The sequence below is a fragment of the Stegostoma tigrinum genome, chromosome 8, assembly GCF_030684315.1.
Source record: "Stegostoma tigrinum isolate sSteTig4 chromosome 8, sSteTig4.hap1, whole genome shotgun sequence".
NCBI classification, from domain to species: Eukaryota; Metazoa; Chordata; class Chondrichthyes; order Orectolobiformes; family Stegostomatidae; genus Stegostoma; species Stegostoma tigrinum.
In genome coordinates this window covers 66,113,390-66,140,690 of record NC_081361.1, presented here as the reverse complement: position 1 = coordinate 66,140,690, position 27,301 = coordinate 66,113,390, and the positions used below count along the sequence as shown (strand labels likewise).

The following is a 27,301-nucleotide window of genomic DNA, read 5'->3' as shown; positions in this document are numbered from 1 at the left end:
TCTGGAGTACATATTTCCATAAGCTCTTAAAATAGAAGATTCCACAATTAAAGGACTTTCAATGGTTCAAGAAAGGTGTCTTTTACTCTGAAATAATGTTATTTCAACCTCTTGGATACAACAAGTTCAGGCAACTGGCCCTTTCTGTCACACAGAATGATCATGGAGGGGTTCATTCTCATTGTTTCACACACTGACTTTCACTAATCCATAATGGGGAGCCAGCAAACGAAGAAGCTGATTAAACAGAGATAATGGGAACTGCAGATGCTGGAGATTCCAAGATAATAAAATGTGAGGCTGGATGAACACAGCAGGCCAAGCAGCATCTCAGGAGCACAAAAGCTGACGTTTCGGGCCTAGACCCTTCATCAAAGAGGGGGATGGGGGGAGGGAACTGGAATAAATAGGGAGAGAGGGGGAGGCGGACCGAAGATGGAGAGTAAAGAAGATAGGTGGAGAGAGTGTAGGTGGGGAGGTAGGGAGGGGATAGGTCAGTCCAGGGAAGACGGACAGGTCAAGGAGGTGGGATGAGGTTAGTAGGTAGCTGGGGGTGTGGCTTGGGTTGGGAGGAAGGGATGGGTGAGAGGAAGAACCGGTTAGGGAGGCAGAGACAGGTTGGACTGGTTTTGGGATGCAGTGGGTGGGGGGGAAGAGCTGGGCTGGTTGTGTGGTGCAGTGGGGGGAGGGGATGAACTGGGCTGGTTTAGGGATGCAGTAGGGGAAGGGGAGATTTTGAAACTGGTGAAGTCCACATTGATACCATATGGCTGCAGGGTTCCCAGGCGGAATATGAGTTGCTGTTCCTGCAACCTTCGGGTGGCATCATTGTGGCAGTGCAGGAGGCCCATGATGGACATGTCATCAAGAGAATGGGAGGGGGAGTGGAAATGGTTTGCGACTGGGAGGTGCAGTTGTTTGTTGCGAACTGAGCGGAGGTGTTCTGCAAAGCGGTCCCCAAGCCTCCGCTTGGTTTCCCCAATGTAGAGGAAGCCGCACCGGGTACAGTGGATGCAGTATACCACATTGGCAGATGTGCAGGTGAACCGGAGAGACCACTCTCTCCGTGACTCCCTTGTTCGCTCCACACTGCCCTCCAACCCCACCACACCCGGCACCTTCCCCTGCAACCGCAGGAAATGCTACACTTGTCCCCACACCTCCTCCTTCACCCCCATCCCAGGCCCCAAGATGACATTCCACATTAAGCAGAGGTTCACCTGCACATCTGCCAATGTGGTATACTGCATCCACTGTACCCGGTGTGGCTTCCTCTACATTGGGGAAACCAAGCGGAGGCTTGGGGACCGCTTTGCAGAACACCTCCGCTCAGTTCGCAACAAACAATTGCACCTCCCAGTCGCAAACCATTTCCACTCCCCCTCCCATTCTCTTGATGACATGTCCATCATGGGCCTCCTGCACTGCCACAATGATGCCACCCGAAGGTTGCAGGAACAGCAACTCATATTCCGCCTGGGAACCCTGCAGCCATATGGTATCAATGTGGACTTCACCAGTTTCAAAATCTCCCCTTCCCCTACTGCATCCCTAAACCAGCCCAGTTCATCCCCTCCCCCCACTGCACCACACAACCAGCCCAGCTCTTCCCCCCCACCCACTGCATCCCAAAACCAGTCCAACCTGTCTCTGCCTCCCTAACCGGTTCTTCCTCTCACCCATCCCTTCCTCCCACCCCAAGCCGCACCCCCAGCTACCTACTAACCTCATCCCACCTCCTTGACCTGTCCGTCTTCCCTGGACTGACCTATCCCCTCCCTACCTCCCCACCTACACTCTCTCCACCTATCTTCTTTACTCTCCATCTTCGGTCCGCCTCCCCCTCTCTCCCTATTTATTCCAGTTCCCTCCCCCCATCCCCCTCTCTGATGAAGGGTCTAGGCCCGAAACGTCAGCTTTTGTGCTCCTGAGATGCTGCTTGGCCTGCTGTGTTCATCCAGCCTCACATTTTATTAAGCTGATTTAACATCCTGCCATGGGAACTCTAGACTTGGCTGCCACCCTGCTGAGGTTTAGGGCTTTAGGAGAGGGGTCAGAAGTGGTTGGGTATCACTCTCCCCTGCCACTGCAACCCCTCTCACCCAGCCTTCTTCAATCCCACCGCCATGGTCTTGTGGAGCTGGCTGAAAATGTAAATGAAATTTCTCCCTCTCATCATATGGCCTTTTCTCAAGTGGGGCCCACATCTGCCATCAATACATCATGTCCAGTGAGTCCGAGTTCTAAGTTGGGGGGAACATTCAGTTGGAAACAAGTCCTTAAATGGTTTGAAGCCACGAACCTAATGTCAGGCTATGCCTTATTTTCACACATCAGAAAGGTTTCTTCTCATGCATCATGACCTCACTTGATTTTCTGAGTTGAAATGCTGTCTTTTATACAATTTGTTATCTGCAACATTCCTAAATTACAGAACCACACTGTAATTGTTAACCTTAGATCCAGATATCAACCGTTTTACCCAGTCATGCAAAACTTAACTGCAAAGTAAATCCTGAGCCAAAAAACACTTTTCATTCCAAACTGATAACTGCTACTTCTGCTGTAAGAAGAATTTGTTCAGGCTCATATGACATGTGGAACAAAGACAGACGGATTTCTTTGGTAATTTTCTACTATTCGGGTCTATTACACTGGAACCATTTTATAATTAGCCAGTTCTTGCTGGTGTCAAATTGAGCAGTTTATACTGTCGAGATAACAAAGTGTGGAGCTAGATGAACACAACAGGCCAAGCAGCATCTTAGGAGCACGAAAGCTGATGTTTTGGGCCTAGACCCTTCATCAGAAAAGTTTATACTGTGGGCCAGATTCTGCAAAAACCACACATTTACAAGTTACTTGTATGCAAAATTGTTCCAAAATTGAAAATGTGGCTTTAAAAACCAAATCTTGTTTGCTATAATAGAGATAATAAGGTGTAGAGCTGGATGAACACAGCAGGCCAAGTAGCATCAGAGGAGCAGGAAAGCTGACGTTTCAGACCTAGGCCCTTCTTCAGAAATGGCCATTTTTGAAGAAGGGCCTAGGCCCGAAACATCAGCTTTCCTGCTCCCCTGATGCTGCTTGGCCTGCTGTGTTCATCCAGCTGTGCACCTTGTTATCTCTTGTTTGCTAATTTACTAATCTGGCTGTAGGGCCTACCCTGATGTCCATTCATGCAGGGAATAATAAAGATATTGGTCTGGAAGTTCTTCAATCGCATGGAAGATACATTTTCACCATATTCTCCACCAATTGCCATTTAAAATGTGTATCCAAACTTCTTTGAAAAATCTATTAGCTTACAATGTAAGCTGAAAGGATGTTTCATCTTGTGGGTGACATGAAAACTAGGGGACATAGTTTAAAAATAAGAAGTCTCTCCCTTTGGACAAAAGTGAGGAGGAATTTCTTCTCCCTAAGGGCCAGGAGTCTTCAGAACTCTCTTCCCTGAAGAATGGTGGAGGTGAGATCACTGCATACTTTTAAGGCAGAGAAAGGTATATTCTGGACTAGTGAGCGAGTCAGTTTATCAGAGGTAGAGACAAAAATAAATTTGAGGTTACTATCAGTTCTGCTGTGATGTTATTGAATGGCAGGAGAGGCTAAAGGTGCCGCAAGTGCTTTACTGATGTAACGTAAGCATTAATGCAGTGGGTACCCTATAAGGGTAATGATATGGCCTCCTGTCATGGTGTCTCCTTCTCAGAGTCACTTGCCTCTGTTTCTGCTTCTCCTCCTATTATTAAAAAGGACAGATTATGCTCTTTGCTCAGCTGCTTAATCTTTTTGAACATGTATATGGAACATGTGTCCAAAAGACAGCAAGTTAACTGAGACTGGCAACACTTAGTTAACAAATACACGATTTAAATAACTACAGCCATTCTATTGCTTTTGATATTTAATATTATCTTTTTACTCATGAATGAGGAAGAAAGGATATTTCAAACACATGGAAAGCAATATTTTACTAGATATTGACATAAGACAGCGCAGACTTGGTTAAACTATTGACATGTATTATTTATCGATTAAAACCTTGTTAATGGCAAGGCTGAATTATGCTAAACAGATGGTATTTTCTTTGTATTTTTAATGAACCCAATTGCAAAGCTTGAGAGAAAAATGTAAAGAATAAGCAACACAAAAGGAGCTGTCTCTGGCAAGAAAAAGCATTGCTGAATCATTCCTTCAGGCAATCTGTGAACAAAAATTTGGACTGAAGCTGGCGGTGATGGATAGAATTTCAGCTGTCGTCATTTAGTTGTGTGAATTAAATACATTTTCTGGGGCTGAATATGTTTTCACAAGGCACTGTGAGAACAAATCTGTCCTTGTCATAATGCATTTCCTAAATTTAATTTCACTATCCTTTCCATTAAAATTACAGTCGCTTTCCAGCTTTAGGCTTAGATAATGTGTTTTCCACAAGCTTTATTTTCCCATTCCTCCTTTTTCAAGCACTTCCATTTTCCTGATCTACATTCTTTTTAGAGATGATGATTATGAGTAAATGAATTGTGCTCAAGGCTCTGTTAATGTCACTTTCCAGTGTCTGTGGGTCATGTATCGACAATGTTCTGCCCCACCTCTCCTTGTTGAATAATGGCAGCAGCAATAATGTGAAAATAAAGCCATAAAATTGTATGCCTTATCTCTAGGTTCTTTGCACCATTACACCGAGGAACCGCACACCTCAAATATGGGGACTCACCAAAAAACCACCATTTTAAACTCTTACCAACCATTTATTGAACCAGGAAAATCGCTGAATGAAAATAAGAAATTAGTATTTACACCAGCAGTCAATCCTCATACTGCTTTCTAAATGAATAAAACAGTAGCATGGCAAACAGACAAGCATGCAAATGAGGGGTCAAAACAGAAATTGCTGGAAAAGCTCAGCAGGTCTGGCAGCATCTGTAGGAAGAAATCAGAGTTAACGTTTTGAGTCCAGTGAATCTTCCTTGGAACGAGGAAGGGTCACTGGACCTGAAACATTAATTCTGATTTCTCTCCACAGATGCTGCCAGACCAGCTGAGGTTCTCCAGCAATTTCTGTTCTTGTTTCTGATTTCCAGCATCTGTGGTCTCTATTATGTACAGTGTTCATACGCACATATGTGTATGTACCACAACCACATACACCTTCACACAGATACACCGACATACACATACATATGCTGGTAAAAACATTCACATGGACAGGTATACATGTACACCTCAAAGTACACACCTGTATGTTTGTAGGTACAGCGTCCCCATATATTTGCACAGACACATGAACATACAGGTATACAATTATACCACACACTTAAGCACATGCTGATGGTCTACACTAAAGTAGCCTTCAACTGAAAAGCAACACCTTTTTGAATTGGATATCATCTTCAATCCCATTGCAGGCAGAGAGAACTGAGCTAAATGGCAAAAGAACTTCCACACAAGAAAGCTGGATATCAATAGCCAACAACTAAAACCCACTCAAATGACCAATTAAGTAAATGTGAGGTATTTTCAGTGATACATGCAATTTTCCAACAATCTTCCATTTCTCAACATGTTCAGAACATATACCACCAGTTCCCTCAAGGTAATATTAATTACATTTCAGAGTCACTGGTTTCTAAAGTCACATAAATCCAAAACCCCAGCAGTGGACTTGCAATTCTATCCAAAATGCTGCTTATAAATGTAGAAAAACGCCTCATTATTAAAACATTGCTAAACTGAAAGAAAATAGAGGACAATAAAAGGAACCTAGGTTATGTGTCTAGTCTGTGAATCTCAATGACTGAGTTTGCATGGTATCTAGCTCAGCGCAACTTTATTAAAAATCACTAAGGTGAATATGCAAATGAATAAAAAGGGTCTAGCCTAAAACGTCAGCTTTTGTGCTCCTGAGATGCTGCTTGGTCTGCTTTGTTCATCCAGCTTCATACTTTGTTATCTTGGATTCTCCAGCATCTGCAGTTCCCATTATCACTGATACATGTGTCTGGTGTTTCTATTGGGCTGACAGAGACCTTGATTATGAACCAAACCACAATAAGTATGTTTTGACAGAAGAAGCAATAATCTTGATTAAGAGTCAGATTTCACACGTTATTATAATGGCATGGAAAATTGGACGGTATGTATAATAGAGGTGATTCGATGCCACCCATTAAGGGCCCATCAATGAGGGCAAATTTTCCCCAAGATACACAATGTCCATCTTTTGGCAGTGAAAGAGACAGCCTTTACCAAGTGCTTGGTTCTTTTAAAGTCTTTTAATATGCAGCTGATCAAAGTTCCACAAATACGAACTGGGCTCTTGCTGCCCTGAATCCTTCATGCCCGAGAATGAATTGACTCCCTACCTACTGCATTGTGAATGCCTCATTTTAGGCCTGAGCACTAGAATATTGTGGTGGTGCAGGGTAGATGATCTGTGCCAGGATGCATGTAACCTGTTAAGATATGATAGCGAGGCTTAACCCACACATGGACATCGATGACCATAGGAAGGGAAATTACAGGAAAGAACCAGCTTTCTGAGTAATGGTTTTCACATGCAAACTGTTTCATAGCAAGCTGCTGTGTTGGGATACTATAGTGCTAGTGATATTTAGAAATATTTGACCCTGAAGAAACAATCTACTCCCTTCTTATCGGATCATCAGCAGCAATTTTGGAGCTTATTTACAAAATGATACAATAAGCTTGATTTAATGTTATGAACTATAACCTTTAATTCATTTTGCAATTACACCAGACAGACAAAGTGTGTCTGAAGGTCCATTTGTACCAGTATATCTACGCCACTAGATATAACATCACTATCAAAGGTCACTAGTGCACTGCTATGTTTTCCACTGGGCTTGATTGATTGTTCCAATCATGTCTTAACTGAATTAAGTCTTCAGTCTCCACTGGTACATATTTCAACAGAGCAAGCTCTTCTGCACTGTGCTGGTATTTATCGAGCGTACTGGGTCTACATTATGGAGGCTGAGTGCCAGCTCTTGGGCACCTCCTCCAATCTCCCCTAGACTATGATCCCACGATCAAACATCAGGTCATTGTGTTCACAAATTTAACTAACCTCATCTCATCTCGGGATCTCGCTGCAACAGTCTTCCAGCTTATAGATCCCAACTTCATCCAGTCTGCTTGCCTTCTTCCCAAGTATCCACAAAGAAGTTTGCTTGGGAAGACCCATTATTTTTGCCTTCCTACCTAGATTCTGTCTTTTCCTCTCCCTGTCCAGTCCCTCCCCACTTACACCCTCAATTCTTCTTAGGTTTTACATTGGTTTCAAATTGTCCTGTTTGTGGGCAACAGCAACCTCCTCTTTACCATGTATGTGCAATCCCTCAACACGTCCAGCCACCATCAGGATATTCTCAGGGTTCTCTACTTCTTCCTGAACAAAAGCCTGAACTGTCCTCATCCATCACCACCCTCCTCCACCTCGCTGAGCTCATCCTCACTCTGAACAATTTCTCTTTTACGCCCGTTTCAGAGATAGTAGGAACTGCCAATGCTGGAGAATCTGAGATAACAAGGTGTAGAGCTGGATGAACACAGCAGGCCAAGGAGCATCGGTAGAGCAGGAAGGCTGACATTTTGGGCCTAGACTCTTCTTCAGAAATGAGGGAGGGGAAGGAGATTCTGAAATAAATAGGGAGAGTGGGTGAGGAGGGTAGAAGATGGATAAGAGGCAGGGATGGAGCCAGTAAAGGTGATGTAGGTAGGGAGTTAGGGAGGGGATAGGTCATTCCAGGGAGGACAGACAGATCAAAGGGCAGGATGAGGCTGGTAGGTAAGAGATGGGAGGGGCTTGAAGTGGGGGGAGGGGATAGGTGGGAGGAAGGACAGATTAGGGAGGTGGGGACAAACTGGGCTGGTTTTGGGATGTGGTAGGGGGAGGGGAGATTTTGAAGCTTGTTAAGTCCACACTGAACATTGGGCTGCAGGGTTCCCAAGCGAAATATGAGGTGCTTTTCCTGCAACCTTCAGGTAGCATTGTTGTGGCACTGCAGGAGGCCCAGGATGGACATGTCGTCTGAGGAATGGGAGGAGGTGAAATGGTTTGCGACTGGGAGGTGCAGTTTTTAGTTGCGAACTGAGCATAGGTGTTCTGCAAACCTCTCCCACTTTCTTCAGAACAAAGGTGTGGTCATATGTATCCACATGGGCCCCAGTTATACCTGTCTCTTTGTGAGGTACATGGATAATTTCTTGTTCCAGTCCTACTCTAGTCCTTCCTCTGGTAAATTCATGAAATCATTGATGCTGTTTCCCTCTCTTATTTAATTTTGCTTCCAATTTCCAACCTTCCATCATCTTCATCTGGTCCACCTCTGAATTCTCCCTTCCCTTCCTCAACATCCTTGTGTTCATTCCTAGGGATAGGCTGGCCACTGATATCCAATACAAACCCACTGACCCCCACAGTTACCCAGGCTGTACAGCCTCACACCCTGCATCCTGTAAAGACTCCATTCCATTCTCCAACTCTCTCTGTCATTGTCCCATCTGTTCTGATGATGCCAAGTTTCCAAAAGGGGGCATCAGACATTCCCATTTCTTTCCCGCACAACTATGGTTGACCAAGCCCTTAGCTGTATCCAAACCATTTCCTGCACTTCTGCCCTCACGTCCTCCCTTCCTTGAGACAATGACAGGCACCCCACCATCCTCACTTTCCAATCTGGCAGCCTCCACTTCCAAAGGGTAATAAGTTGCCATTTCCATCACCTCCACTGGGAGGTCAGCAGCAGACACATATTCCTTTTTCCTCCCACGTCAGCATTCTGTGGGGTCTGTTCCCTCTGGGACACGATGGTCCATCCGTCCTCCATTCCCAATACCACCTCACACTCCCACGGCACGTTGCCATGCAACTGCAGAAGCTGTAACACCTACCGTTTACTTCGTGCCTCCTCATTATTCAATGTCCCTGATGCATGTTCCAGGTGAAGGAGCAACTTACCTCCACTTTACCCAATCTAGTCTAGTCTATTACATTTGCTGCTCATAATGTGGTCTCCTCTACCTTGGGGAGATAAAATGCAGACTGGGTAATCAATTTTCAGAGCAAACTGCACTCTGCCAATAAAATGAACCCAAATGTCTAACTGTCAGTGTCTTCAACACCATAGCATGTTCCCAGGCCAACATTTCTGTGTCAGGCCTACTGCCATGCCCCAGTGAAGCTCAATGCGAGCTGGAGGACCAACACCTCATCTTCCGCCTCAGTACTTTCTGGCCATCAGTGCTAAACATTGTGTTTGACAATTTCAGAGCAAGAACACCTCCGCCCTAGTCAGCGCTGCCACGAATTGTGGCGTATTCAGCACAATTGACCATTTCCAACTGCTCACAGACCCCGTTATCAGCTTTCTAGCTTCTCTAATGAAACAAAGAACAGCAGATGCTAAAGATCTGACACAAAAACAGACGATGCTGGAGAAACTCAGCACGTCTGGCATCAGTGGTGGGGAGAAGGCAGAGGTAATGCCTAGGGTGCAGTGACATCTCTTCAGAATTGATAGTACCTAGGAAAAAGGTAGTATATATGGTGGTGGTGATGGTGAATGATCGTATGCCAGGGAGAAAGAAGAGCCGATAAGAGGGGCCATATGTAGGTGAAAATGGGTTGGCTGTGCTGATGATGGCCCATGTCACGACAAGGCCTGGTGTGTTGGGGTTGGAGGAAGGACATGGGAGAGGTGCTCAGGCCCTAAAATTATTGAACTCTACACTGAGTCCCAAAGGCCGCAGAATCCCCAAGCGGATAATGAGATGCTGTTCTTCCAGCTTGCACTGAGCTTTACTGCAGCACTGTAGCAAGCCCGAGATAGAAACACTGGCAAGGAGACATGGTGGTGTATTGAAGTGGCAGGCAACTGGATGCTTAAGGTTTTTTTTAATTCAGTATGTAGGTGTTCTGCAAAGCGGCCATCCAGTCTGTGTTATTTCTGCCCCTGTGTGGAGGGGGCCATATTCGGAGCAGCAAATATAGTAGACTAGATTGACTGAAGTGTAGGTAAATCTGTGCAGGTAGCTCCTCTTCCTTCCCGCTTACTGTCAGTCTGTCTGCCTACCTATTTTTTTTTAAAAATCTGTTTCTGTGATCTGCTTCCACCTGTCCATTCACTCCTTTTCTCGTCTCATCCCTGTCATTGGCTTAAACACCAGCTTTCCCTAGCTGCTTCTAGTTCTGAAGAAATGTCACTGGGCTTGAAATGTTAACTCCATTTTCTCTCTGCAGCCTACTGGGTTTCTCCAGCAATTTACATTTTCGTTTAAAAGCTCATAATATGGTGCCTATCTAACTACCAAGCCTGGATCTAATCCACACCCTTTGGTGGGCAGGCATAAATTGCTTCATTATTATGGAATTTATAATTGAATTTGGAGGCTGTGAAGTTATCAGCAAATGGCCTCACTCCTGGAGTGAACGTTCATGATGAAGCAGGTGGAGACACATCCCTGAGGAATTCCTGCACTAATATCCTCTGACTATCCAGACAACCACAACCATCTTCTTTTGCAGTGAGCATGACACAGCACTTTAGGGTTTATTCCTTGACTCCTGTTGTCCTCAGTTCTGCTGAGGTTCCATGATGCTGAATGGGGTTGAACCCTACAATGATGTTGAATGAAATGCCTCTGAAAAGACCCCCTTTGCCATTTAGGTCTTGCATTTTTATCCGGATTGAGGCTGAGGTTTAGATCACAGATGTTCCAGAAGATCTCAAACTGGTCGTCCTTAACAAGTTATTAATAAAATAGTGTCAACTGATGACTTCTCTTCATCATTGGGAGAATGTTGTTATGGCCTTAAGTCTCTCAGTTACATTTATTCATTGTGGAATTGCACAAGCCTGAGAAACTGCCCAAATTGCTCAATAAATATCAGTGAAATATCTACATTGGAGATGGTTGGCTAGGCTACTTATTGTAATTAGCTCAGATTACCTGTACAATCAATAAGTGTCCAATATGTTTACAATCTGCATAAAATGGGATTTCGGTAACTAGTTCGAAACGCTTTTTTTTTAAAGCCAACTTGTTCAGAATTGCTATTATACACCTGCATAAGAGGTAGGGCTTGAACCTCAGGCTCCTGGCTCAAAGGTGAGAGCAATATCATTGCAATCAAGCAATACCCAGGCACTTCAACGAGCTGAATAGGTAACAACATTGGGAAAAAGAAATACACTTGCAGTACTGGCAATGTGCACACAGTGGCGCCACAAGAGTACGAGCACAAAATAAATCTGCACTATTTTCGGGAGAGGCAGAAAAAACAGCAGCAATAAACCATCAATAACATGCTGATTATTCTGAATTTAGGAAGCAAGACTGCAGGCAAAATCATTTAATACTGAAACATTCCATCTAAGGCATGGAATACAGAGGGAGACTCGAGGACCCTCATAACATCTGTGAATTTTGGCTAAAATTGTGGCTCACACCATTTTTTGCTGCCACCACTGCAGCTGGCTGTCCACATGCAAAACCGACAACTTATTGTATCGATTCCTGTCAATTCCAATTGACATGTGTTAGTTGTCAACCACCTCTGCTTATATCTTGCTGGTAAATATATTCAAGGCTGAGCGGGTCAGGTTTTTAATCAGTAAGGTGATCGATGCGGAAAAGGTACGAAAGTGGAGCTGAGGATTATCAGATCAGCCATGTTCTCATTGAATGGTAGAATAGACACAATGGGCCGAATGGCCTACTTTTGCTCCGATGTCTTGTGGTCTATTTATTTCTGTTTAAACAACTCATGCAAGAAAATTGAGGAAGAAAATAATTCTCTGAATCTCAATGAACTCTGTTTTTGTCAAACAGGTTTGTTTTAAGCTCACCGGCACAAGACTTATTTTTGCCACAAAATCTACATTTGCCCTCAAATTAGGCAAAGGCTTTTTTTTGCAATTTTTAAAACCACCCAAATTTAAGTGATTCTGAAGATGTACACCAGCCTGACCTTATGAGCTACTTGACAGTAGCTGTTGGACTGAAATGAAACTGACAGAAACATACAGCCATTCTGTTGAGATTCAATATTATAGCTATCACTTGTACATTACTAGAATCAAAAGACACTACCACTTCTCAGCACTGCACAATTGTAAGTACATGGCTCATGTGACAGAATTCAATCTATCAATCACTCTATCTCCCAGCAGTGATTGGTGTCACCGATAAGGCAAATTAAGCTCCAGGAACCATCAGACGATGCTTGGTCTTGAAAATGTCAATGATCTAATTTTGCAGGGAAGCAGGCAATTCTCCTTGTCCTCCCTCAAGAGGCTTTTGGATGTATTAGAACGGCTCTTAGGAAAGGGACCAAGACATACCCAAGAATAAGGGCGCTAAATGATGACAGAAAGCTTCAGTGCAAAATATCATTCGAGGTAAGTTTGAAAGAATTTGTAACAGATCTTTAGTGTCAAAGATTCAAACAGCATGGAAACAGAGACTTTGGCCCAGCAGGTCCATGCCCCTCCAGGCTTCCTAAACTGTATGAGGCTGATTTGCCTGTGCTTGGCCCCTATCCCTCTAAACCTTCCCTATCCATGTATCTATCCAAATGTCTTTTAAATGTTGTAACTGTATGTGTCTCCATCACTTCCTCTTGCAGCCCATTCAGATTTACGAAAAATACAGACGACAGACAGAAGTAAAATGTTAATGTAAGTCACTGCTGTTGAAGTAAAGCCAGTATTTATTTTGGACAACTAACAGGTATAAATTAAAAATTAACAAGCAACAAACAGGCAAGAGATTAGAAAAACAATCACTCCTGTAGGATAATGGAAATTTGGGACAGGATTTGATTCAAGCCAGACATCTTCTGCAAGAAAAAAAATACGCAACACAATAAGGTCATGAAGATGCAGTTCAGTGATCCATTGTTCCACTGGGATCAAGCCTATAAATAGATTCAAGGAAAACGTTCACCCTGAAGAAAGACTCCTTATGGTGAAAGACCATTGGCTGACACTCCAAAACACAGAAGAAAATGACAGCTCAACTTCTTGCCCCTAGTCAGCAGTGTTTGCAGACTTGCATTTTCAACAGTAGGACCAGGAATGTTTTTAAATTTAGCAGCAGTAAAGGTTCAAAACTGGAAATGTAAAGAAACGCAAATGAAATCTGTTGTTAGTTCCCCTCAAAAACATGAGGTAGGCTACCATGCCATTAGGACCAGCATCTCAGGGCTCCTTTGACTTGGGGAGATTCCATGTTAACCTTCTCCTTGACCCCTGGCAGCTCAATGTTCACATCTGTTCCACTCACCAGCTCTGTAGGCACCAACACAGATCTCAGGCCATTCTCTTTGGCTCCTGCTCTTTCCACCCAAGCTTCAGCCGTTCCGTTCTCTGGCTCCACCCATACGGGCCTGCCAATGAAATAGTGCCCCTCCCCAAAAGAAATCGAAGGGTAGCCAGAAAATTCTCTGCCTGTTGTTTTCTCCCTCCATCACCACATGATGGGTTTGTTGGCGGTAGGATCCAGCTACAGCATGGGGCCTGCAAGAAGTCAGGAAGATATTCTGACCTTCCCATTCTAATAACACATTATAAGTTGATCTAAAATCTAGACAACATTGGCACAGCTTTCAACTTCAACAGGGGCATTTCACTGGTAATATCTGGTTTACTGCTCATTATACAATTAAAGTGCAAAATTGCACAGGGTATGTAGTGGAGGAACAATCTGCTATCACCACAGCTGAAAGTCTTGACTTCTGTTAATTCATTTAACATCCAATGAACTATTTTTGACAAAAACCAAAAGACCTGCAGAGCATTAACTTTGGTTTCTTTTCACAGGTGCTGCCAGACCTGCTGAGCTTTTCCAGCAACTTCTGTTTTTGCTTCTGAAGCACGTTTGACCTGGAATAATAGTCACTGTTTTAATATAAAGAAATTGTGGCAGCCAATTTGCACACAATAAGGCCCCACTGAATGAAATGAGGTAAAAAAAACTAGATCATCTGTTTTCGGCGTTAGTTGAGTGATATATGTTGGCTGGATTTATGGAATTTGGTTTCACAGCATGCCAATGATGGGATTTGAACACAAAAAGAGAAAGGTTTCCACTTATGGCAGTTGCTGTGCTGTGGTCCTCCATTTTACAATTTCAAATAATAAAAAAAACTCTCTGTATTAACTTTATAATCAAGTGCATGATCAATTGTGCTACTACACTTTACTCTTTATTAGCACTCAATGTGCCATTATTGACAGCCTTCTCGGTCACTGCCTTCCAGATCAGTTCCAGCGCACTGAAAAGACAAGCTAACTGAACTTAATGCTGTTAACAATAATGGCACAGGAAGGTCAGCATAAACTAAACCATCTGTTTTGGATTAGCGCTGGTGTAAAACAGACGCACTCCCACAATCTCATCACTGACAAGTCTGAAGTTACTGCTGATTTGGGCAAATGAAGGTGTTTAAATTTGTCGTGGATTCCCAGGCAGATTTCTGATGCTTTTACAATTCACAAACTTACTAACTGTTTCTGTAGATTGTGTGCGCACATATCAGACATCGGGAGCACGCTATTACAGGTGTGTACATCGTTAAAGAAACGGTTACTTTAGCCATCCCGTGACAATGGCTGGTGTTAATAGGAGTGAGATACACAAATAAATGATGTGTACTATGAGAACTGAACCATCTGCGGTGTATTAAACAGACAAGAGGAGAAAAGAAATACAAGTGCTTTGTGAAGATACCAAAAATATTGATGAGGAGAGTGCAGACTTTGGTATTCAGTCGCAACGTTAAGATCTGCTATTAGTTTGCAAGGTGCCCTGAAAATTAAAAAAAAACTGGCAGTTAACGAAAAACATTAACCAACATTTTGCAGTTAAGAACTGATTAAAAAAGAAATCTGATAGAACACATATTCTTGATAAAGCTATATTTCAAAAACTCTGGTCAAAACATGCAAGAGATAGTCTCTGCACCGTTTTCTTTTTTCAGCTGGTTCAGCCAGAAAACATTTTTCTCACACTCCACTGCGTGCTACGCTTTCTAAATATTAATGCCAGCATTCACTGCCCTGCAGTGCCAAGGACACCCAGTCACCATTAGGTTCAGAGGAAAAAAAATTTTTAACTGGCTTTCAGCAGCAAATTAAAGTGGTCCTAGCACGCAAACATATGCTAACAGGATTCAGCTAGGGGCCTTTCTCCCTTGTTATGGAAAAACGCCAAAAGTGCTGGTCCTTTGAAAAAAAATTTTCCATCACAACTCTCTTCTGCTGTTCTCAGCAATCTTTTCTTTCCCCTAAATTTACAAATGCTCAGCCGTCTGACAGGAGCTAAGCAAGATCATTAGAATTCAAAAGTTACTGTAATTTCAGCTGTTTACTGATTTAATATTTTGCATTTGTAAGGATTTATGAAAAAGAAAATGAATTACATCTTGTCCTTTTGGTGATAAGCCAATGCATTGATCAGCGTAGAATCACTATAGTTTGGAAGCTGGCTGTTCAGCTCATTGAATCCACACCAACCCTCAAAACAGCATCCCACCCAGACCCACCCCACTGCTGTGACCCTGCATTTCCCCTGGCCAATCCATTTCGCCTGCACAAACTTGGACACTACGGGCAACTTAGCATGGCCAACCCACCCAATTTTTGGACTGTGGAAGAAAACCAAAGCACCTTGAAGAAGCCCACAGAAACATGCAGAGAACATATAGAACATAAAACAATCCAGCGCAGAACAAGCCCTTCGGCCCTCGATGTTGTGCCGACCTGTGAACTAATCTAAGCCCCTCCCCCTACACTATCCCGTCATCATCCAGAATATGCAACTCCACACCCTGGGGGTGGAATTAAGCCAGTTCTCTAGAGCTATGAGGCAGCACAGCTAACCACTGAGCCACAGTGTCTCCAAATAACCATGAACAGTAAATTCACATGGAGTTATGCTTAGCTATTGCAAAAAAAAGTACAAGCTTACCAAGGCGGGAATGTAAATCAAGATTCTGCATCTAGAAATTGTTAAGAATGAATGCTCCAGGGTTCTACTTGATTGATAAGATGTTAATTCGACTCCATTCAACAATGTGATTTCTTTTTGGCTACACCTCAGGGTAGTACAATACACTGCACAGTAATAAACCAGGTAAGGTATTGCACAAGTAGCTCATAAGTTGAGAGTTCAAATCCCAAAATAATTGCTGTGCAGAAGATGATAAAGGGAATTGTTTGAGGTCATAGTTTTAGGATAAGGGGTAAAAGACTGAGATGAGGAGAAATTACCTCTCTCACAGAATTGTGAATCTGAGGAATTCACTACCCAGAATGCAGTGGGTGCTGGGACATTGAGTAAATTTAAGGATGCAATAGGCAGGTTTTTAAATCAGTATGGGTTCAAGGATTATGGTGAATGGATAGGAAAGTAGAGCTGTGATGACATCAGCCACGATTATATCAACTGGTGGAACATTCTTGAGGGACCTCTGTTCCCACAGAGCGCATCAGCTTCTCCACAGTAACTAAGGATGGGAGATAAATGGTGCCTTGCCAGCAACGGCCACAGCCCATAAACAAATAAAAAGGAACTGAAACCACATAATGGAAAACTTAAAATACAGGGAAATCATATTTGCGCTGCTAAATATTTTAATTATGCTCTGATAATGGTAAATGTGATGGACACTAAATATTAGTAGCTTTGCTACGGCTAATACTTATCACAATTCTGGCCATGTCAAGGATTATAATCACTATTGTGAAGTTGTTTTTAAGGAAATATTTCACTCTGGTACACAGCTATTGGCTACTTTTTGGAAATGTTATTATTGCTGTTGGGTAGGCAATTGTGGCCACCAACCTGTCCTAATGAGGTAACAGAAATAGCAAATAAAGAAATACTGGAAGGTCAATGTTATCCAGAACATCAGAACAACAGCCTGCTCTTTGGAATAGTGCAATGTGATCTTTAACACTTCCCTAAACAGGCATGATGATTCTGAAGTTAACGCCTAATATGAAACATGGTAGCTCTGACTGTGTAGCATTCACTCAGTCCCTGGGCTCTGTGCTAAAGTACCAGAGTACAACTTCAAACTGCAATCTTCACAAGATTAAAACAAATTTGTTGTCAGATAGCATATGAATAAGATATACCGTGTAAAATTTTCAATATGGGACAAAATGTAGGCCATTTAGCCTTTTGAACACGCTTTGCCCATTCTGTAAGGTCTTAGTTGATCTATTTTTGTTTTGAATTCTGCATTCCTATAGACCCATGATAATCCTCAATTCCCGTGCCTAACAATAATCTTTCCACCACAGTCTCAACAATATTCAATTGCCCTACTTCGATTGGTTACTGAGGCAGAGAGTTTGGAACGTACACAGAAATCTGAGAGGAAACATTTCTCGTCCCTGTCAGAAAAGGGTGACCCATAATTTACAAACAGTTCTCTTTGTTCTGGACTGACTCAGAAGATACATCCTTTTCACGTCCACCTTGTCAAGATCACTCTTCAAACCACCTCTCACTCTTTTCAACCCCAGTGGAATTAAGCCCAGACTTCTCTGATCTGTGTTCATAAGACAACCCACTTGTTCCAGGTATCAATATAACAAGCCTCTTCTGAGCTGTCTCGAATGAATTTACATCCTTGTCTAAATAAAGAGGTCAAAAATGCACTGGGTATTCAAGACGATCACACCATTTCCCAGTAGAACTAAAATACAACGTCTTTACTTTTAGTTCAATTCCGCTCGTAATAAATAATAACATCCCACCAGCCTTCCTGCTTATGTACTGTACTTGCATACTAATCGTTGACTAATGTAGCAAAACGCTTAAATCCCTCTGCATCTGTGATTAAACCTCACATTATACTCCATCTGCCTAACTTTTGCCCACTCACTCAACTGACCTATATCCATCTGCAAATTCTTTACATCTTCTTCACAACATACTTCACTTTCCATCTTTGCGCTGTCTGACAAATTTCCTCGCATACCTTTATTCCCCTCAACTAAGTCCTTGGTATAACTTGTAAGAAGCTGATACCATTGATTGGTCCCTACCGGACTCCATTCATTAATAAAGAAGTACAGCACAGGAATAGGCCCTTCGACTCCCAAGACTGATTCCATACATGATGCTTTTCCGAACTAAAAATCCATTGCCTCTAGGTGCTCTGTATCCCTCTATTTCCTGCCTTTTCATGTATCTATTAAAATGCATCATAAATGTCGGTCTTGTATCTGCCTCCAGCACCATCTCTGGAAGGTACTTACCACCCTCCATAAAAAAAACACATCTCCTTTAGGCTTTCTTTCTTTTACCTTAAACTAATGACCCCTCATAATTGACATTTCTACCCAGGGAAAAGGGCTCCAACTATTTTGGGATAGGAAGGTGAGGCGATAGCCTAGTGGTATTATTGTTGGACTGTTAATCCAGAAACCCAGATAATGTTCTGGGGACCCAGGTTCAAATCCTGCCATGGTAGAATCTGAATTCAATAAAAATTATCTGGAATTAGCAATTGAATAATGACGATGAATCCATTGCCAATTGCCAGGAAAAACCCACCTGGTTCACTAATGCCCTTCAGGGAAGAAAGCTGCCGTCCTTAGCTGGTTTGATCTACATGTAACTCCAGACCCACAGCAATGTAGTTGACCCTTAACTGCTCAAAGGGCAATGAATGCTATCTAACCATCACATGAAAGAATAAAGAAAGGAAAAAAAAATTATATTCTGTCCACGTCTGTTATAATTTTATAAACACCCATCACAACATATTAAGGTTTTCCAAAATAGCAGCAGAGTAGCAGCACTGTGTCCAAGCACCTGGCCCAGGGTTTGTCTGCTTTCTTGATTTCTTTTCTTATTTACTTTTACTTTTTACGTCTGGTCTTTTGTTCTCTTTCTTTCTTCTTTTATTTTCCTCTTTAAAAGCCTTTTTTGGCATCTTTGGCAGGATGAGAGCATTTCTGGACTCCCATGCATGTGCGGCACAGCGTCAAGCGTTGGTTCCTCGGGGACAGGATGGAAGAGAGGGAGCCCTTAGGGAGCCTGCGACAGCAGCGAGTGTGGGCCCAGCAGCAAAGACATGGTCCCAGAGTGTGACGACTTCGACGCTGATGAGCCCACCAGCATATGACTCGTGGTGTCAACAGTGGCACGGGATTTCAAGATGGCAGCAACAGCATCAGGAGCTTGGGCTTCAGCTGCAGCAATGCGGTAACTCCGAATTGGTACTCTGGGAGGATCAACAGGAACAGCTGTTGCATTGGCCCAGTGTGATGCTCCAGGAATGCAGTGCTCATCATAGTGGTCCAGAATGGAACTCCTGGATGTGGGGGTATCGGTGGGCCTGTAGCCCATTGTGGAGACCACCCTCGACTGACGTTGAGCAGAGCACGAGAGGGAAGGAAGAACTCTGTTGCTGGTTATATTTTAGTTCTATCTTTACATCTTCTGGAGCTCAAAATGACAACAGAACGTGGCAACATTTTAACTTTTCTCTATAGTTATCTGTTAAATATAACATGACAATAAATAAATCATCATTCATTCAGAACAGAGATTCTCAATGTTGAGGGACAAATTTCAATCTTCCCCTGGTGAGTCCTCTGTAGCGTGGCACAGCATTCTAGGGGCATGGTGCATATATAATGAGGTGAACAGCAGTGAATGTATGAGATGACTCACTACAGCTCATGGAGAAAAATCTTCCACAAAGCTCTGAAAATGACCATTAACTAATCTTTTGATAAAATTTTGCCCATGTCATCGAATGATTGACTGTCCTAGGCACGTGTGAAAACCAAGCAAGTTGTTTTTGTGTATTTAAATCAGGCAGAGACATAGGTGTGTTGTGAAAGCAAGAGACTGCAGACAGAATATTCAGTAGCTCAGAAATGACAAACAAGTACTTTATGTCTTGCATTCTTAATTATTTCGGTGCTGCGCTGACTGTCTCACCCTGTTCCTTATCATTAGTGCATTATGTTGTCAAGTGAAGAAAGAGCCAGCAAACAAATGGTAAATACTCTCCCACAATTTAAGGGTAGAATCGGGGGTCTTTGGCTGTCTTAAATGCCTGCTCATGAAAGTATTTTCTGGCAAAATTAAATAACAGATGTTACAGTTGGTATATTCGAAGCTGAGACAGATTTTTAAGCATGAATATTTTTTATGCTTTTATGCAAGGGAATCATGGATATTTGAAGTTGAGGATTAATAGATCGGCCATGACTGCGGAGAGTGGACGGAATAGCCTACTTCTATTTCCAAGTCTTACATTCTTGGTGGATACTAACGCTGACTATAGGCGATAACTCGTTATGCAATAGCCTACTGGTTTGAGTCAAAGGTTTCATGAACACGTCATTTGCATTTCTCTTCTGTTGTTGCTGTGGTGATAGGGACAGAAATAAATTCTTCTCTCATCGACACTAAAAATAGTTAGAAATTCCTCGAGCACAAATCCCAACCAATGCTATCTGTTCAGTGGAATGTGAACGTTGAGGTGAGAAAACACTTGAATTTGTTGTAAAAAACGCAAGTGTGAAAGAGTGTGCCAGGGGGTAAAAAGAAATTGAGTTGAAGGCAAAAACAGGGGATTTTATCATAGAACCCCCTACAGTGTGGAAACAGGCCCTTCGGCCCAACCAGTCCACACTGAGCCTCAAAGCAGCCCACCCAGACCCACCCTGCTATAAGCCACCTAACCTAAACATCCCTAGACACTAAGGGCAATTTAGCAACTTTAGGTACATTTAAGTCGTCATTGGACAAGCATATGGACGTACATGGAATACTGTAGGTGAGATGGGCTTGAGATCAGTATGACAGGTCGGCACAACATTGAGGGCCGAAGGGCCTGTACTGTGCTGTAATGTTCTATGTTCTAGCATGGCCAAACCACCTAGCACAGACATCTTTGGACTGTGGGAGAAAGCTGGAGCACCCGGAGGAAACTCACGCAGCCACAGGGAGAATGTGCAAACTCCACACAGACAATTGCCTGAGGGTGGAATCAAACCTGGGCCCCTGGCTCTGTAAGGAAGTGGCGCTCACCCCTGAGCCACCGTGCTGTCCCTTGTTGTTTTTTATTTTGTCCTGCAATTCACATTAATTCTCACATTAACTTATGCAGAAAGGGAGGGATGTGTTCTATACATAGACAGAGCTGAGTGTGATTCAGTAATGAAGCAGAGAGTAACAAAAAGACAAGTTATGAGAAAAAAAATCCAAGTCGTATCAGGACCATTTTGACTGTGTAGAATTTGAATGGATTTTTGGATCCAGAATATTTTAAACTTGAAAATCAAGCCGTAATTATGCAGTACTTTCATGTCCTGTTCATACAGCTCTCTCTACGCCAAGCAAAAATCCCAGCGTATGACTTTGAACAGATAATTCATGTCTGGGAATCATCTAGTGCTGCTTTGTAAGCATCCAGGAAAATTCCCAACTTCCAGTCAACAGTTCTCTTTCATGGCAAGATCAAGACCAGGAAGTCTTACAAACGCAGCAGGCAAACTGCTTCTTTATAAATCAAAACTCCATTGTTCTCTCTCATTCCCCAGCTGTGACCACCCAAAACATGGCAAGGTAGACAAATGTGTGACCTGTTTAATGATTGAGGTGTAACTCTGCAACATTAAATCAGGAGGTGATTTGTGCAGCTATAAATTAAAAAATTGTTTGCTACGAGAGGCTTTTTGTATGAATACTGACTACATTGGACAGTGAGCCATTGTGCCTGTATTTTATGTGTCATCTGTTTTTACTTTGTGAAGCAGTGCTGATAAAATAAAATGCACTTTAGCACAATAAAAAGAAAAGTCATTCATCATGAAGAATGTAAAATTCCTGCCAATTGCCACAATAAATCATTGAAAACTGATGCTGAGCAGTTTTTTTTCACGCGAAAGCACACTACACTACCTAGTGAAAAAGTTTCGCCCTTCACTGAATCATTATCTTGGAGATATAAAGGAGCAGAAAGTGGATGTAGGCCAATTTTCTGTTGGAGAATGGGATCAAAAATTTTCATGTTTGAATTCTAGTGTTAATATAAAGTAGTATATTTTGCACTATCTTCATGATCTTCTGGTTTTGTTGGATATTGACCCTGAGTGCTGATGATAATCTGCTTCCACGAATGTGAATACTTTAATTTTGACATCATCCTGTCCGAGGGTTTAATTTGAGACTAGTGATATCCCAATCCCTAGGAGTGACTTGGCTAAATTTGCCTTGGAGGGAAACTTGCTCGCTTCTGGTCAACTTGTAAAAGAAATGCTGGGTCGATGCTGATTTTTTCGACTCACCGGCAATGAACGTCTTTAAGAGGTCAAGTAATGGCTGCTTTAAGGAGTCTGATCCAGCCATTTTCCTGATCACCTATTATCGCAAAGAGCCAGAAAATATTTTCTGGCAAAATTAAATAACTGATGTTACAGTCAGTATATTCCAGACTGAGACAGACAGTTATTGTATATTCAGAGCTGAGATGGACAGATTTTACATTATAAATAATTTTATGATTGTACGCAAGGGAATTAAGAGGATAAGGCAGGAAAATGGAGGTGAGGCTTATCAGATCAGCCATAAATTAATTGGACAGTGGAGCAGACTCAATAGTCAACTTCTATTCCTAAGGTTTATGGTTCTGGTGGATGCAGGCCCTGCCAGTTATCCACGCTATAATGGTGACTAGATTCCTGACTGAGAAACCAGACTGCTGAGTTTGTGCGGGAGTTGAGAGGCTTCAATCCAATAGCCCTAATCTCTGAGGTGATCAGAGTTACAGATGAAGGGCAAGGTGGTGCCTTGTGAAAATTAATCCCTTGCTTAGTCCTAATCCCTCCCCACAATCCTCATCTAATTACAAGAACACAGAAAGAAAGGGGCAGCATGGCGAATAGCACCACTGCCTCACAGTGCCAGGGACCTGGGATCAATTCCAGCCTCAGGTGACTGTCTGCGTGGAGTTTGCACATTCTCCCTCTCCCTCTCCCTCTCCCTGTGTCTGTGTGGGTTTCCTCTGTGCTCCAGTTTCCTCCCACAGTCCAAAGATGTGCACGTTAGGTGGATTGGCCATGCGAGTTGCCTGTAGTGTTCAGGGAGTTGTAGATTAGGTGGGTTATAGGGGGCTGAGTCTGGGTGGGGTGCTCCAAGGTTCAGTGTGGACTTGTTGGGCCAAAGGGATTCTATGATGGCACTTACCTTTTCACTGCTGGATCTCCTCCAGAGTAGTTTTAACAGGCAGCCTTTAGGACCCCTGAAATTGTCAGCCTCTGAGTGGACGTCAGTTTCTGGCAACCTGGTACGCCTGTGTTGTTGAGGCACCTGAACGGGGTGAGAAACTCCCAGTTGTGCTGTGTATCCTGCTCCTAATGAACTCTTAGTGAGTTCTCTCAGGGGAAAGTTAACCACAACTTACGGAGCACACTCCCACACTTTGGGGAAATAAAAGGGAAAATCTTAGCCAAAACAGGCTGCATGTACTGCACCATATCAACCTTTGTTTCAGTTTCCCAGCATCTGCAGTATTTCGTTTTTACTTTACAGTATAAGTTAATGTTTATTTGACCTTGATTCTTTAGAAGAGTAAAGTAAATGAACACTTCGCAAAATAGACTCAAACCAAAGATGGTCACAAAGTTCCAGTAAAACAAAATCTCTTTGCCAGCACAATATTTGTATGATAAATGCAGTTTGGCATTCAATCCATGGGAGATTCGCAACAAGATAAATCGTTCTGGAACCTGAATACTCTGACAACCTATGCAGGAAAAATACACATTTCTTCAGAATACATTCCTGGAAGCCATAAACTAGGCACTCCAGTTTTACTTACATATCACCATCAAAGTTAACCTACTAGACATAGTCATTTGGGCGGCTAAGCCATTACTTGGTGGAAGCTATAATTAGTTTTTTTTCCCCTTTCTGCTGGTGAGAGTTGTGTTCCAACCAATCAGATTCACAAGTACATTGGGCGGATACATCAGGTCTGCCAAGTTTGGCTTTAAAAGAAATTGCATTTCAACATCCACTTAGTGGTTTAAAATTGTCATCTTATCTAGAACTTGCAACAGTTTATTCTCTGAAGTCTCCAATAGAATATTTAGTGAAGTCAGATTCAATTTGACCTGTTTAAAAGTTACTGCATTAGCCAGAAGCAGAATCCTCCATCTGATATCATTTTTACAGCAACAACAGAAACAGCCAAGGTTTCCCCAGCGCTGTAGTTGACAGGGCCCACAGCTAGGTCTGACCCCCATCTCCTGCTCTTCAGTCCTCACCCCTGTCTCTTCCCTCCCTTAACAGCGATAGGGTTCCCTTTGATCTCACCCACCGTCCCACCAGCATCATCTCCAGAGAATCATTAGCTGCCATTTCTGCCAGCTCCAGCAGGGTGCCACCACCAGACACATATTTCCTGCCCATCCCATATCTACCTTCTGCAGGGACCGTTCCCTCTGGGACACCCTGGTCCATTTTTTCTTCACTGCCAACACACCCCTCGCAGCCCCACAGCACTTCCCCTGCAACTGCCGAAGATGTAACACCTGCCCATTCAGTATCCTCAGTATCTGAGGACCTAAACACCTTTACCTTCCAGGTAAAGCAGCACTTTTACTTGCAGTGATAATGGGAACTGCAGATGCTGGAGAATCCAAGATAATAAAATGTGAGGCTGGATGAACACAGCAGGCCAAGCAGCATCTCAGGAGCACAAAAGCTGACGTTTCGGGCCTAGACCCTTCATCAGAGAGGGGGATGGGGTGAGGGTTCTGGAATAAATAGGGAGCGCAGTGAGTTTAAAATTGTATCAGTGATAATGGGAACTGCTTGCACTTCACTCAATCTAGTCTACTGCATTTGCTGTTCACAATACAGTCTTCTCCACACTGGGGAAACAAAGCATTAACTGGGTGACCACTTTGCAGAACACCTATGCTCTCTCCGCAAAAAAGCCCCTGAGCTTCCAGTTCCCTGGCCAACATCTCTGTCTCAGCTTGCTGCAGTGTTCCAAAGCATCTCAATACAAGGTGGAAGAATAGCATCTCATGTTCCGCTTGGAAACTCTACAGCCTTCTGGGATCAATATCAAGTTCAACAGTTAGAGGGCTTAAGGCACCTTCTCCCCTATCCTAATGCCAAATCCCACACACCAGGCCTCAATATCATTGGTCTGCTATTACACACAACCAACTGTTAGCCATAATTGTCCTCATTAGTAGATATTCATTCTCTCAGGCTGATCGTTGACCCCTCCGTTGTGTGTCCAACTGATTCTCTCTTTTTGGGCTCCAGCTCCACCTATCATTAACTCTTTAAACACTCCTAACGTCCTTTCTTCTGCTATATAAAACGACATTTTCCTAGCTACCATCACTTCTGAGAAAGGGTCAGTGGACTCAAAACGTTAACTCTGATTTCTCTCCTCAGATGCTGCCAGGCCTGCTGAGCTTTTCCAGCAATTTATGCTTTAGTTTCTGATTTCCAGCATCTATTAGTTCTTTCAGTCGTCATTTTTAAAACTTCCTTCCTAGTGATTTTTCCATTGGTCTGCCTAGTTTCTTTGATTGTTTGTACAGGCTTTGCACCAGCATAGAACTCTGCTCAGCAGTTACTCAATCACCATGCTTACCTAGGTCTACATGAAAAAGAAATTTAAAACAGTTGGATGATGATTTATCTATGTGAACGATTGAAGTTGAAGAGCCGCCTGGCTTAAGCAGGTCCACAGTTCAATAACTACAATAATCAGTATCACCTTTAAAGAAACATTTGTGATAGATTTACAGAAATTAAGTAAATTATAGTTTTTATGGTCATTTACATCTATTCTTCAGGGGTTCAGTCTATCACAGAACTGTAACAGTGCTGAAGCAGGCATGTCTGCATCCACTATCTAAACGAGCAGCACACCGTCACACTGTGCCATTTTCCTGCCATGTCCTCATACACTGCAATTACTTCTAAATTAAATAATCATGAGCAACTTTGTGAATACTTCAATTGGAGTGTACCTCCGACACACTGCCAGCAGTGGATTCCAGACTAGAGCCACCTGTCGTCTGAGAAGTGACACTGCAGTTTTTTTTATGAAAACAATCTAAAATTTGAAATCTCACATCTTGATTCTTCAATGAATGGGAACTGTTTCTTCCTACCTGCTCTGTCATGACCTCTCACGAATGCGAAAACTTCTATCGTATTTCTTCACCTTCCACTCTCCAAGTAAAACAATCACAACTTCTCCAATCTGTCTTCATATCCGGAACTTCTCATCCGTGCAATCAATCTTGGAAACCCTTCCTTACTCCAATGTGTTCGCATCCAAGTCTGATATCCAGAACTGTACACAATACTCCAGCTGCAGTACATTGTGCCCCAACACATGACGTCTAGGATATTGCATGGTGCATTAAGTGTTCTCTCCACCTGTCCTCCCATCTTCAGTACCTTACAGAGTTAGGTCTCTGTTCCTGTATGCCCTTTAGAATTGTACCCCTTACTTTAAATTGTCTGTTCATGTTCTTTCCACCAAAATGTAACACCTACACTTCTCTGCATTGAACTTCACCTGCAACCACTCTGCCAACTTTACCCTTTTGTTAATATTCTTTTGAAATTCTACATTGTCCTCCATAAAGTTTACAATGCTTCTAAGTTTTGTACTACTTGCAAACTTTGAAAGTGCCGCTTGTAATCCAAGGACTAGGTAATTAATACTAATCAGGAAGTCAAGGCTCCCAATACTGACTCCTGGAAAGCTCTGCTAAAAACTGTTCTCCAGCTTGAAAAAATATCTACTAACCATTTTCCTGGCTCCTATCACTCACCCAATTTTTAGCCAAATTGCTACTGCCCCTTTGTCCCCAAGAGCTACAATCTTCCTTAAGTCTGTTGTGTGGCACTGTATTAAACACATTTTAAAAATCCATGTATACCACTTCAACAGCTTTACCCTCATCATATCTTTCTGTTACCTGTCAATAAACTCCAACAAATTAATTAAATGATTTTCCCCTTAAAGATCCATGCTGGCTCATCAATCTAGATTTTTCCATGCGACTGTGAATTCTACTTCAAATTACTGTTTCCGTAAGCTTTCTCCTTACTGAAGTTAAACTGACTGATCTGTAATTGTTGGGTTTGGCCTCACAACATTTTTTTAAAAAATGATAAAATGCTTGCATTACTCCAGTTCTCTGGCACCATTGTTATGTCCAGGGAAGATTGAAAAATTATGGCTTGT

At 42.7% G+C, this 27,301-nt stretch overlaps 1 protein-coding gene across 1 annotated transcript in view; it reads right to left on the bottom strand.

Annotated features, from left to right (window-relative positions):
• The window catches only part of pik3r3b (phosphoinositide-3-kinase, regulatory subunit 3b (gamma)), a 536,210-nt gene that overhangs the window by 374,607 nt on the left and 134,302 nt on the right, over positions 1 to 27,301 (bottom strand). The gene's annotated exons all lie outside the window — the stretch shown is intronic.